Source organism: Triticum urartu, chromosome 7A (assembly GCF_056163025.1).
Source record: "Triticum urartu cultivar PI428250 chromosome 7A, HENAU_Tu73, whole genome shotgun sequence".
In the NCBI taxonomy this organism is placed as follows: Eukaryota; Viridiplantae; Streptophyta; class Magnoliopsida; order Poales; family Poaceae; genus Triticum; species Triticum urartu.
In genome coordinates this window covers 30,336,866-30,352,060 of record NC_141879.1, presented here as the reverse complement: position 1 = coordinate 30,352,060, position 15,195 = coordinate 30,336,866, and the positions used below count along the sequence as shown (strand labels likewise).

General features: G+C 44.7%; 1 pseudogene; it reads left to right on the top strand.

The window, feature by feature from the left end:
- Positions 1 to 365: 365 nt before the first annotated feature.
- On the top strand, positions 366 to 1,659 carry LOC147957277 (uncharacterized; annotated as a pseudogene).
- Positions 1,660 to 15,195: the final 13,536 nt, after the last annotated feature.

Below are 15,195 nucleotides of genomic sequence, written 5' to 3'. Positions count from 1 at the left end.
TTCGGCTCGTTTTTGGGCCCGGCGTTCGCAGGCGGAACCCGGCGCATTGGAGGGCGCTCGGGGGCTCCGGCCCACATCTTCAGGCGAAAAGTCAAGTCTTTCTTCCCCGACTGGTCTCCCCCCCCTCCCCCCCCCCCCCCCCCCCCCCCGCGCTCGGCCGCCAACAGCAGTATCACGGCACCGCGCGGCGCCCGCCGCCGCTAGATAGCCAATCCCCGCCGGAAAAAGAGCAAAGGTTCGCCGAGGCAGCCCCCTCCACCAGCAGCTGGGCATTTTTCCGCCGTTTTCGGCCGCGGAGGGGCAGTTTAGCGGCGGAGGAAGCCGGAGCCGGGCGCAAGGTGTTCGGCGATTTGCCTGCCTCGGCGATGGACTCGGACGACGAGGAAGCGCTCGCCACGCTGCTGGAGGAGGAAGCCGAGGCCGACGTCCAGGAAGAGGAACATCTCATGGTGCTCGCCGCCCTCGCCCAGCTGTTGGCGACCAATGAAAAGCCGCGGCGAGGTGGCTCCGCGCCGGGGCGGATGAAAGCAAAGAACCGGCATCGTCTCGAAGGCTACTACATGCTCTACTCTGACTACTTCGCCGATGCTCCACTGCACGGCGACAAAACATTTCGGCGCCGTTATCGGATGAGCCGAAAACTCTTCCTCAGGATTGTGAATTCCATCCGGGAGCTCGACAGCTACTTCAAATGCAAGATGGATTGCACCGGCACACTTGGATTCACCTCAATCCAGAAGTGCACGACAGCGATGAGGATGCTTGCATACAGAGCTCCCGGTGATTCACTCGACGACTACGGGCGCATGGCCGAGTCCACCACCACTGAGTGTTTCTACAAGTTCTGTCGGGCAGTGGTGGCAGTGTTTGGACCGCAATACTTGCGAACACCCAATGCGAAAGGCACTGCTCGGATCCTAGCATAGAATGCAGCAAGAGGATTTCCTGGGATGCTTGGAAGCATCGACTGCATGCATTGGAAATGGAAGAACTGCCCATTTGCTTGGCAGGGGATGTACAAAGGCGCCAAAGGCGGTTGCAGTGTGGTACTTGAGGCGGTGGCCACACAGGACCTCTGGATTTGGCACTCCTTCTTTGGTATGCCAGGAACTCACAATGACATCAACGTGCTGCAATGCTCCCCTGTCTTTGCCAAGCTTGTTGAAGGTCATTCTCCTCCGGTGAACTTCGAGATCAATGGGCGGCACTACAACAAGGGGTACCACCTAGCTGACCGCGTCTATCCAAGATGGTCTACATTTGTGAAGACTCTCAAACGCTGTGCCAGGAGGCAAGAAGTCCCACTTTGCCAAGATGCAGGAGGCTTGCGGGAAGGATGTCGAGCGGGCATTTGGTGTGCTCCAAACTCGATTTGCTGTTGTCCGGTACCCTGCTCAGACCTGGTCAAAAGATCAAATGTGGGAGATCATGACTTGCTGTGTCATCTTGCACAACAAGATCATCAAGAGCGAGCAGGAAGAGCCACCATACTATAGGCAGGGTCCTCTAGCCAAAGTTGATCACCAGCTACCGGCAAACTGGCATGCCTGCCTCAGTATGCGTCAGGAGATTCGAGATCCACAGGTGCATCAACTGCAGCAGGATCTGGTGGAGCACCTATGGAGGATCAAGGGCGACGTCGGGCTCTACGTGCGATGAAAAATGAGTTTTTATTTGTTGAACTATATTATTTGTATTGAACTATTTGTTGTTGCACTATTTTGTTGATCTATTTAATTTTCTATGATGAACTATGTGATAAAAAATATTTTATGTTGATAACTGAACGCCGAGCAACGACGAATCACGCCGAATATGGGCCGATTCTCGCCCATATGGGGCATCTGTTCGCCGAAAGTGGGCTGAAAACTGAGCCAATATCGACGCCTGGGGGCGACGACTGGATGCCCAACCGCCCCAGCGCCCATTGTATCGTCGGCTCGCCCCCAGAGGCGATTTTTATGCCTCCTGGGGAGGCCAACGGCTGGAAATGATCTAAGAGGGGATGCGGAATAGTCACTGGCACTCACCGTCAACGTCGAGCATGGCCATAAGACCGTGCGGGAGTAAACAAGGTTTGGAAAAAACAGAAGTAGATTGACACTCGAACTCATCAACTGTACCATTTTTCTAGCATATTGTTATAAAATAAAAAAATGTTATGTTTGGCATTACAAATACTCCTATTCTTTCTTTCTTTTTTAGTGCGCCTTCCGTGTACTTCTCTCTACGCCTAGTCCGCTCACCGGGGTGTAAACAGTGACAAGGTATTGTGAGACGTGGCAAAGCCGTAGCTGACACTCAACCCCTGTTCGGATCCTCTCCGCTCCATAACTGCAGCTCGCGGAGCTGAGGGAGAGGCATCATAATTGCAGGGAGTGGCTTAAACCGAGCTTCTCGCTCGGGAGCGGAGTTTTGAGACCGGAGAGATTCCGAATAGGCACTCAATGTTGATAGAGGCGAAGAAGACCCGAAAGACCACGCCAGGACTCATTTGGTTTCCTGATCACCCCCCTCCTTCGAATCCCTTCCTTTTTCCAGGGCCTGAAACCATGTGTAAACTCTTGCCAGGAAAATCAAGCCCGGCATTTGGACGACTCAATCTGCGGGGTGCACCAGCCCGAACCCCTTTCTTTCCCTAGCCAGTGGACCCACGCCTCCACACACTCGGAAATTCCCACCGCCTCGTTCCTCTCGTGCGACCACGCTCCATCGCCTCCTCGCGAAGCTCTGCCTTCCTTAACCTATTGCTTTTCGTTCTTCTCCTCTCCCCCTTCCCTTTAGAGCATCTACAGCCGGACCTGACAAATCCGATCCCTCAAATGCCCACAGACGCGACCGTGCGCGTCCGCAGACAGTGACCGGTCACGCCTCAAATTAGCCACTCTGCATCCGAGTCTCTTATATTTCAACTCCTAGATCCATACAAAGCATGCAAACACAGATCCTACGTACTACCCTAGCTAATCTTCGTCGTCGGACATGTCCACAACGTCGGTGTCGGGCGCCGGGTGGATGGGTGTGTGGGAGGGCTCCGACTCATCCTCCTCTTGCTCGACCTCATCCATGTAGGCGAGCATCTCCTACTCCTCCGCGACCTGATGTGCCACCATCTCCTGCCGGCAACGGCGTCTGGCCTCCGCAGCCGACTCCAAGCAGAGGGGATCGAGGATGGCCTGCTGCTCCGCCTGCAGATCCGCGTCGCCAGCGTCCCCCACATCCTCCTCCGGCTCCTCCTACTCCTCCTCAACCTCCTCCTCCTCCTCCTCCTCAACCTCCTCCTCCGGATAAACTGCATCCGGAGGTAACCCGACGGTGATCCGGGCTTCACGCCTTGCCCCGATCTGCTCAAGGAGCTGCAGCCGGCGCTCTAATACGTCCATTTTGCATCATGCTTTTATATCGATATTTATCGCATTATGGACTGTTATTTCACTTTATGTCACAATACTTATGGCTATTTTCTCTTATTTTACAAGGTTTACATAAAGAGAGAGAATGCCGGCAGCTAGAATTCTGGTCTGGAAAAGGAGCAAATATTAGAGACCTATTCTGCGCAACTCCAAAAATCCTGAAACTCCACGGAACGTCTTAAAAGAAATAAAGAAAAATCCACGCCAAAGATGAAGGCCAGGGGGCCCACACCCTTCTCACAAGGGTGGGGGGCGCCCCCCTACCTCATGGGCCCCCTGGTGGCTCTTTGATGCCCATCTTCTCCTATATGAGGTCTTTCGATGAGAAAAAAACAAGACGTAACTTTTCGGGACGAGACTCCGCCGCCACGAGGCGGAACCTTGGCACAGCTGTTCTGCCGGGGAAACTTCTCTCCCAGAGGGGGAAATCATCACCATCGTCATCACCAACGCTCCTCTCATCGGGAGAGGGCAATCTCCATCAACATCTTCACCAGCACCGTCTCATCTCCAAACCTAGTTCAACTCTTGTATCCAATTCTTGTCTCAAAGTCCGGGATTGGTGCTAGTAGGTTGCTAGTAGTGTTGATTACTCCTTGTAGTTGATGCTAGTTGGTTTAATTGGTGGAAGATCATATGTTCAGATCCTATATGCATATTATTACCCCTCTGATTATGAACATGAATATGCTTTGTGAGTAATTACGTTCATTCCTGAGGACAAGGGAGAAGTCTTGCTATGAGTAGTCATGTGAATTTGGTATTCATTTGATATTTTGATAAGATGTATGTTCTCTAGCCTCTAGTGGTGTTATGTGAACGTCGACTACATAACACTTCACCATTATTTGGTCCTAGAGGAAGGTATTGGGAAGTAATAAGTAGATGATGGGTTGCTAGAGTGACAGAAGCTTAAACCCTAGTTTATGTGTTGCTTCGTAAGGGGCTGATTTGGATCCATATGTTTCATGCTATGGTTAGGTTTACCTTAATACTTTTGTTGTAGTTGCAGATGCTTGCAATAGAGGTTAATCATAAGTGGGATGCTTGTTCAAGTAAGAACAACACCCAAGCACCGGTCCACCCACATATCAAATTATCAAAGTATCGAACGCGAATCATATGAACGTGATGAAAACTAGCTTGATGATATTCCCATGTGTCCTCGGGAGCGCTCTTCCTATTATAAGAGTTTGTTCTGGCTTGTCCTTTGGTACAAAAGGATTGGGCCACCTTGCTGCACTTTATTTACTTTTGTTACTTGTTGCTCGTTACAATCTATCTTATCACAAAACTATTTGTTACCACTTATTTTAGTACTTGCAGAGAATACCTTGTTGAAAACCGCTTATCATTTCCTTCTGCTCCTCGTTGGGTTCGACACTCTTACTTATCGAAAGGACTACGATAGATCCCCTATACTTGTGGGTCATCAAGACTCTTTTCTGGCGCCGTTGCCGGGGAGTGTAGCGCCTTTGGTAGGTGGAATTCGGTAATGAAAAATTTATATAGTGTGCTGAAATTTACTGTCACTTGTTACTATGGAAAGTAATTCTCTGAGGGGCTTGTTCGGGATATCTTCACCCCGTCCAGTAGAGCAAAGAGTTGCTCCTCAACCTACTGAACCTATTGAAAATGAAATTCCTTATGAGTATCCTTCGGGTATGATAGAAAAACTGCTAGCTAACCCTTTCACAGGAGATGGAACAAAGCATCCCGATGAGCACTTAATATATGTGGATGAAGTTTGTGGATTATTTAAGCTTGCAGGTATACCCGATGATGTTGCTAAGAAGAAGGTCTTCCCTTTATCTTTGAAGGGAGACACATTGATATGGTATAGGCTTTGTGATGATATGAGATCATGGGACTATAAAAGATTGAAGCTGGAATTTCATCAAAAGTATTACCCTATCCATCTTGTTCATCGTGATCGCAATTATATATATAATTTCTGGCCTCGCGAAGGAGAAAGCATCGCTCAAGCTTGGGGGAGGCTTAAATCAATGTTATATTCATGCCCCAATCATGAGCTCTCAAGATAAATAATTATGCAAAGTTTTTATGCTCGTCTTTCTGAAAACAATCGCACCATGCTCGATACTTCTTGTGCTAGCTCTTTTATGATGAAAACTATTGAATTCAGCTGGAATTTATTGGATAGAATTAAACACAACTCTGAAGATTGGGACCTCGACGAAGGTAAGGAGTCAGGAATGACACCTAAGTTTGATTGTGTTAAATCTTTTATGGACACCGATATTTTCCGTAAGTTTAGCACTAAATATGGACTTGACTCTGAGTTAGTAGCTTCTTTCTGTGAATCTTTTGCTACTTATGTTGATCTCCCTAAGGAGAAGTGGTTTAAATATCATCCTCCCATAGAAGTAAAAGTAGTTGCACCTATTAAACTTGAAGAAAAGACTGTCACTTATAATGATCATATTGTTCCTACTTCTTACATTGAGAAACCACCTTTCCCTGTTAGAATAAAGGATCATGCTAAAGCTTCAACTGTTTTTCGTAAAAGCAATATTAGAACTTATACACCTCCTCAGCAAGTTAAAGTAGAACCTAATATTGCTATTGTTAAAGATCTCTTGTATATTGATGGGCATGTTATTCAGTTCGAAGGTGAAACTGCTAGAATTGCTAAACCTTGTGCTAAAGATAAACATAGACCTGTGGTAGGCGTGCATGTTATTTCTGTTAAAATAGGAGATCATTGTTATCATGGCTTATGTGATATGGGTGCTAGTTCTAGTGTTATACCTCATGACTTATACAAAGAAATTAAGAATGGAATTGCACCTGTTGAGTTAGAAGATATTGATGTTACTATTAAACTTGCCAATAGAGATACTATTTCACCAATTGGAATTGTTAGAGATGTTGAAGTCTTGTGTGGGAAAACTAAATATCCTGCTGATTTTCTTGTTCTTACTTCTCCGCAAGATAGCTTTTGTCCAATTATATTTGGTAGACCTTTCTTAAACACTGTCAATGCTACCATAGACTGCACTAAGAATATTGTTACTGTTGGTTTGGATGATATGGTTCATGAGTTTAATTTCTCTAAATTTAGTAAACAACATCGTGAGGAAGAATTACCTAGTAAGGATGAAATTATTGGTCTTGCTTCTGTTGCCGTACCTCCTAGTGATCCTTTAGAACATTATTTGCTAGACCATGAAAATGATATGTTCATGAATGAAAGAAGGGAAATAGAAGAAGTATTCTTTAAACAGGAACCTATTCTGCATCACGACTTGCCTGTTGAAATTTTAGGGGATCCTCCTCCACCCAAGGGTGATCCCGTGTTTGAGCTCAAACCCTTGCCTGATAATCTTAAATATGCTTATCTTGATGAAAAGAAGATATATCCTGTTATTATTAGTGCTAACCTTTCAGAGCATGAAGAAGAAAGATTATTGAAAACTCTGAAGAAGCATCATGCTGCTATTGGATATACTCTTGATGATCTTAAGGGCATTAGTCCCACTCTATGTCAACATAAAATAAATTTGGAAGCAGATGCCAAACCAGTTCGTGATCCTCAACGACGTCTGAATCCTAAAATGAAAGAAGTGGTAAGAAAAGAAATACTCAAGCTTCTGGAGGCAGGTATAATCTATCCCGTTGCTGATAGTGAGTGGGTAAGTCCTGCCCATTGTGTCCCTAAGAAGGGAGGTATTACTGTTGTTCCTAATGATAAAGATGAATTGATTCCACAAAGAATTATCACAGGTTATAGGATGGTAATTGATTTCCAAAAATTAAATAAAGCTACTAAGAAAGATCATTACCCCTTACCTTTTATTGATCAAATGCTAGAACGATTATGCAAACATACACACTATTGCTTTCTAGATGGTTATTCTGGTTTCTCTCAAATACCTGTGCCGGCTAGAGATCAATCAAAGACTACTTTTACATGCCCTTTTGGTACTTTTGCTTATAGACGTATGCCTTTTGGTTTATGTAATGCACCTGCTACCTTTCAAAGATGCATGATGGCTATATTCTCTGACTTTTGTGAAAAAGATTTGTGAGGTTTTCATGGACGACTTTTCCATCTATGGTTCCTCTTTTGATGATTGCTTGAGCAATCTTGATCGAGTTTTGCAGAGATGTGAAGAAACTAATCTTGTCTTGAATTAGGAAAAGTGCCACTTTATGGTTAATGAAGGTATTGTCTTGGGGCATAAAGTTTCTGAAAGAGGTATTGAAGTTGATAAAGCCAAGGTTGATGCTATTGAAAAGATGCCATGTCCCAAGGACATCAAAGGTATAAGAAGTTTCCTTGGTCACGCCGGATTTTACAGGAGGTTCATTAAGGACTTCTCAAAAATTTCTCGGCCTCTCACTAATTTATTGCAAAAAGATATACCATTTGTCTTTGATGATGATTGTGTAGAAGCATTTGAAATACTTAAGAAAGCATTAGTCTCTGCACCTGTTGTTCAGCCACCTGATTGGAACCTATCCTTTGAAATTATGTGTGATGCTAGTGATTATGCTGTAGGTGCTGTTCTAGGGCAAAGAGTTGATAAGAAATTAAATGTTATTCATTATGCTAGTAAGACTCTAGACAATGCTCAAAGAAATTATGCTACTACTGAAAAAGAACTCTTAGCAGTTGTATTTGCTTGTGATAAGTTCAGATCTTATATTGTTGATTCTAAAGTAACTATTCAAACTGATCATCCTGCTATTAAATATCTTATGGAAAAGAAAGATGCTAAACCTAAACTTATTAGATGGGTTCTCTTGCTACAAGAATTTGATTTACATATTGTTGATAGAAAGGGAGCTGAGAACCCCGTTGCAGACAACCTGTCTAGGTTAGAAAATATTTTTGATGACCCACTACCTATTAATGATAGCTTTCCTGATGAACAATTAAATGTTATAAGTACTTCTCATAGTACTCCATGGTATGCTGATTATGCTAATTATATTGTTGCTAAATTTATACCACCTAGCTTCACATACCAACAAAAGAAAAAGGTTTTCTATTATTTAAGACATTACTTTTGGGATGACCCACATCTTTATAAAGAAGGGGTAGATGGTGTTATTAGACGTTGTGTACCTGAGCATGAACAGGAACAGATCCTACGCAAGTGTCATTCCGAGTCTTATGGAGGACACCACGCTGGAGATAGAACTGCACATAAGGTATTGCAATCTGGTTTTTATTGGCCTACTCTCTTCAAGGATGCCCGTAAGTTTGTCTTGTCTTGTGATGAATGTCAAAGAATTGGTAATATTAGTAGACGTCAAGAAATGCCTATGAATTATTCTCTTGTTATTGAACCGTTTGATGTTTGGGCTTTGATTATATGGGACCTTTTCCTGCCTCTAATGGATACACACATATTCTAGTTGCTGCTGATTGTGTTACTAAGTGGGTAGAAGCTATTCCAACTAGTAGTGCTGATCATAACACTTCTATTAAAATGCTTAAAGACGTTATTTTCCCGAGGTTTAGAGTCCCTAGATATTTAATGACTGATGGTGGTTCACACTTTATTCATGGTGCATTCCGTAAAATGCTTGCTAAATATGATGTTAATCATAGAATTGCATCTCCTTATCACCCTCAGTCTAGTGGTCAAGTAGAGTTGAGCAATAGAGAGCTCAAATTAATTTTTGCAAAAGACTGTTAATAGGTTTAGAAAGAATTTGTCTAAGAAACTTGATGATGCGTTATGGGCTTATAGAACTGCATACAAAAATCCTATGGGTATGTCTCCGTATAAAATGGTCTATGGAAAAGCATGTCACTTACCTCTCGAACTAGAACATAAGGCATATTGGGCTATTAAAGAGCTTAACTATGATTTTAAACTTGCCGGTGAAAAGAGGTTATTTGATATTAGCTCACTTGATGAATGGAGAACCCAAGCTTATGAAAATGCCAAGTTGTTTAAAGAAAAAGTTAAAAGATGGCATGACAAAAGGATACAAAAGCGTGAGTTTAATGTAGGTGATTATGTATTGCTATACAACTCTCATTTAAGATTTTTTGCAGGAAAACATCTCTCTAAATGGGAAGGCCCCTATGTTATCGAAGAGGTCTATCGTTCCGGTGCCATAAAAATCAACAACTTCGAAGGCACAAATCCGAAGGTGGTAAACGGTCAAAGAATCAAACATTATATCTCAGGTAATCCCATAAATGTTGAAACCAATATCATTGAAACCGTAACCCCGGAGGAATACATAAGAGACACTTTCCTGAACGTTTCAGACTCCGAAAAGGAATAGGTATGTGGTACGGTAAGTAAACCGACTCCAAAACAATTTTTAAGGCAATATTTCTCTGTTTTGGAATATTTAGAAAAATAGAAAAATAAGTAGTAGTCCGGGAAGGACACGAGGGCCCCACGAGGGTGGTGGGCGCGCCCTACCCCCCTGGGCGTGCCCCCTACCTCGTGAGCACCTCGTGTGCCTTCCAGACTCCGTTTTCTTGCACGTTACGTATTTTGGTCGGTAAAAATTCATTATATAATCTCCCGGAGGTTTTGACTTCCGTATCACGCAAAAATCTCCTGTTTTTGTTTCGAGCTATTTTTCTGACAGATCTAGGTTATCATGACGGCCCCAAGCGCCTCCAAGGACAAGTTCTTCGAGATGGTCATCAACCCTTACCTCGCGGAGGTGTTGCGACACCCTCAAACCATTGAGTTGCGTGATGGGTTGCTGCACATCCGCGATAAAGAGGGACCAAAGGGGATCGGAAGCATAGAAACGAGGCTTGAAGCATTGGAGCAACAAGTTTTCAAGTGCCAGGGGATGGTGGAGCGTGGAATCAACGCTAGCCACACGATGCTCGCAGAGTTCACTAACAACTACAAGCCGGATGCCAAGAACACCGAGGAAGCCATCTTCAAGCTATCTGAGAAGATAGAGCACCTCCAAGCCCAAGTCTATGACCTTCAAAACCACAACTGTGAGTATGAATATAGATTCAAAAGAATGAGTTTGGCTGCAGATTTGAGGATTCCGGAGACTCGATCATCTTTCTATGATGGTGAACCTTGAAGGAAATATGCCCTAGAGGCAATAATAAAGTTATTATTTATTTCCTTATATCATGATAAATGTTTATTATTCATGCTAGAATTGTATTAACCAGAAACATAATACATGTGTGAATACATAGACAAACAGAGTGTCACTGGTATGCCTCTACTTGACTAGCTCGTTGATCAAAGATGGTTATGTTTCCTAACCATAGACATGAGTTGTCATTTGATTAACGAGATCACATCATTAGGAGAATGATGTGATTGACTTGACCCATTCCGTTAGCATAGCACTTGATCGTTTAATTTGTTGCTATTGCTTTTTTCATGACTTATACATGTTCCTATGACTATGAGATTATGCAACTCCCGTTTACCGGAGGAACACTTTGTATGCTACCAAACGTCACAACGTAACTGGGTGATTATAAAGGTGTTCTACAGGTGTCTCCGAAGGTACTTGTTGGGTTGGCGTATTTCGAGATTAGGATTGTCACTCCGATTGTCGGAGAGGTATCTCTGGGCCCACTCGGTAATGCACATCACTATAAGCCTTGCAAGCATTGCAACTAATGAGTTAGTTGCGGGATGATGTGTTACGAAAGGAGTAAAGAGACTTGCCGGTAACGAGATTGAACTAGGTATTGAGATACCGGCGATCGAATCTCGGGCAAGTAACATACCGATGACAAAGGAAACAACGTATGTTGTTATGCGGTTTGACCGATAAAGATCTTCGTAGAATATGTAGGAGCCAATATGAGCATCTAGGTTCCGCTATTGGTTATTGACCGGAGACGTGTCTCGGTCATGTCTACATAGTTCTCGAACCCGTAGGGTCCGCACGCTTGAAGTTGGATGACGGTTATATTATGAGTTTATGTGTTTTGATGTACCGAAGGAGTTCAGAGTCCCGGATGAGATCGGGGACATGACGAGGAGTCTCGAAATGATTGAGACGTAAAGATCGATATATTGGACGACTATATTCGGACATCGGAAAGGTTCCAAGTGATTCGGGTATTTTCGGGAGTACCGGGGAGTTACGGGAATTCGTATTGGGCCTTAATGGGCCATACGGGAAAGGAGAGAAAGGCCTCAAAGGGTGGCCGCACCCCTCCCCATGGGCTGGTCCTAATTGGACTAGGGAGGCCCCCCCCTTCCTTCCTTCTCCTTTTCCCTTCCCTTTCCTTCCCTCCTACTCCTACTACTTGGAAGGGCTCCTAGTTCTACTAGGAAAGGGGGAATCCTACTCCCGGTGGGAGTAGGACTCCCCTAGGGCGTGCCATAGAGAGGGCCGGCCCTCCCCCTCCTCCACTCCTTTATATACGGGGGCAGGGGTGAAGGAAATATGCCCTAGAGGCAATAATAAAGTTATTATTTATTTCCTTATATCATGATAAAAGTTTATTATTCATGCTAGAATTGTATTAACCGGAAACATAATACATGTGTGAATACATAGACAAAGAGAGTGTCACTAGTATGCCTCTACTTGACTAGCTCGTTAATCAAAAGATGGTTATGTTTCCTAACCATGGACAAAGAGTTGTCATTTGATTAATGGGATCACATCATTAGTTGAATGATCTGATTGACATGACCCATTCCATTAGCTTAGCACCCGATCGTTTAGTATGTTGTTATTGCTTTCTTCATGACTCATACATGTTCCTATGACTATGAGATTATGTAACTCCCGTGTGCCGGAGGAACACTTTGTGTGCTACCAAACGTCACAACGTAACTGGGTGATTATAAAGGTGCTCTACAGGTGTCTCCAAAGGTACATGTTGGGTTGACGTATTTCGAGATTAGGATTTGTCACTCCGATCGTCGGAGAGGTATCTCTGGGCCCTCTCGGTAGTGCACATCACTTAAGCCTTGCAAGCATTGCAACTAATGAGTTAGTTGCGGGATGATGTATTACGGAACGAGTAAAGAGACTTGCCGGTAACGAGATTGAACTAGGTATTGGATACCGACGATCGAATCTCGGGCAAGTAACATACCGATGACAAAGGGAACAACGTATGTTGTTATGCGGTCTGACCAATAAAAGATCTTCGTAGAATATGTAGGAACCAATATGGGCATCCAGGTCCCGCTATTGGTTATTGACCGGAGACGTGTCTCAGTCATGTCTACATTGTTCTCGAACCCGTAGGGTCCGCACGCTTAAGGTTTCGATGACAGTTATATTATGAGTTTATACGTTTTGATGTACCGAAGGTTGTTCGGAGTCCCGGATGAGATCACGGACATGACGAGGAGTCTCGAAATGGTCGAGACATAAAGATTGATATATTGGAAGCCTATGTTTGGATATCGGAAGTGTTCCGGGTGAAATCGGGATTTTACCGGAGTACCGGGAGGTTACCGGAACCCCCCGGGAGCTATATGGGCCTTAGTGGGTCTTAGTGGTAGAAGAGGAGAGGCGGCCAGGGCTGGGCCGCGCGCCCCTCCCCCTAGTCCGAATAGGACAAGGAGAGAGGGGGCCGGCGCCCCCCTCCTTCTCTCTCCCTCTTTTCCCACCTCGCGAATCCTATTCCAACTAGGATTGGGGGGGGGGAAGTCCTACTCCCGGAGGGAGTAGGACTCCTCCTGGCGCGCCCTATGATGGCCGACCGTCCTCCCCCTCTTGAACCTTTATATACAGAGGCAGGGGCACCCCTAGAGACACAAGTTGATCCACGTGATCATATTCTTAGCCGTGTGCGGCGCCCCCTTCCACCATAGTCCTTGATAATATTGTAGCGGTGCTTAGGCGAAGCCCTACGACAGTAGTACATCAATATCGTCACCACGCCGTCGTGCTGACGGAACTCCTCCCCGACACTTTGCTGGATCGGAGTCCGGGGATCGTCATCGAGCTGAACGTGTGCTAGAACTCGGAGGTGCCGTAGTTTCGGTGCTTGATCGGTCGGGCCGTGGAGACATACGACTACATCAACCAAACGCTTCCGTTGTCGATCTACAAGGGTACATAGATCACACTCTCCCCTCTCGTTGCTATGAATCACCATGATCTTGCGTGTGCGTAGGAATTTTTTTGAAATTACCACGTTCCCCAACAGTGGCATCCGAGCCTAGGTTTTATGTGTTGATGTTATATGCACGAGTAGAACACAAGTGAGTTGTGGGCGATATAAGTCATACTGCTTACCAGGATGTCATACTTTGGTTCGGCGGTATTGTTTGACGAAGTGGCCCAGACCGACATTACGCGTACGCTTACGCGAGACCGGTTCTCCCGACGTGCTTTGCACATAGGTGGCTTGCGGGTGACAGTTTCTCCAACTTTAGTTGAACCAAGTGTGGCTACGCCCGGTCCTTGCAAAGGTTAAAACAACACCAACTTGACAAACTATCGTTGTGGTTTTGATGCGTAGGTAAGATTGGTTCTTGCTTAAGCCCGTAGCAGCCACGTAAAACTTGCAACAACAAAGTAGAGGACGTCTAACTTGTTTTTGCAGGGCATGTTGTGATGTGATATGGTTAAGACATGATGCTAAATTTTATTGTATGAGATGATCATGTTTTGTAACCGAGTTATCGGCAACTGGCAGGAGCCATATGGTTGTCGCTTTATTGTATGCAATGCAATCGCGCTGTAATGCTTTACTTTATCACTAAGCGGTAGCAATAGTCGTGGAAGCATAAGACTGGCGAGACGACAATGATGCTACGATGGAGATCAAGGTGTCGCGCCGGTGACGATGGTGATCATGACGGTGCTTCGGAGATGGAGATCACAGGCACAAGATGATGATGGCCATATCATATCACTTATATTGATTGCATGTGATGTTTATCTTTTATGCATCTTATCTTGCTTTGATTGACGGTAGCATTATAAGATGATCTCTCACTAAATTATCAAGATAAAAGTGTTCTCGCTGAGTATGCACCATTGCCAAAGTTCGTCGTGCCCAGACACCACGTGATGATCGGGTGTGATAAGCTCTACGTCCATCTACAACGGGTGCAAGCCAGTTTTGCACACGCAGAATACTCAGGTTAAACTTGGCGAGCCTAGCATATGCAGATATGGCCTCGGAATACGGAGACCGAAAGGTCGAGCGTGAATCATATAGTAGATATGATCAACATAAACGATGTTCACCATTGAAAACTACTCCATCTCACATGATGATCGGTTATGGTTTAGTTGATTTGGATCACGTAATCACTTAGAAGATTAGAGGGATGTCTATCTAAGTGGGAGTTCTTAAGTAATATGATTAATTGAACTTAAATTTATCATGAACTTAGTACCTGATAGTATCTTGCTTGTTTATGTTGATTGTAGATAGATGGCTCGTGCTGTTGTTCCATTGAATTTTAATGCGTTCCTTGAGAAAGCAAAGTTGAAAGATGATGGTAGCAATTACACGGACTGGGTGCGTAACTTGAGGATTATCCTCATTGCTGCACAGAAGAATTACGTCCTGGAAGCACCGCTGGGTGCCAGGCCTGCTGCTGGAGCAACACCAGATGTTATGAACGTCTGGCAGAGCAAAGCTGATGACTACTCGATAGTTCAGTGTGCCATGCTTTACGGCTTAGAATCGGGACTTCAACGACGTTTTGAACGTCATGGAGCATATGAGATGTTCCTGGAGTTGAAGTTAATATTTCAAGCAAATGCCCGGATTGAGAGATATGAAGTCTCCAATAAGTTCTATAGCTGCAAGATGGAGGAGAACAGTTCTGTCAGTGAGCATATACTCAAAATGTCTGGGTAT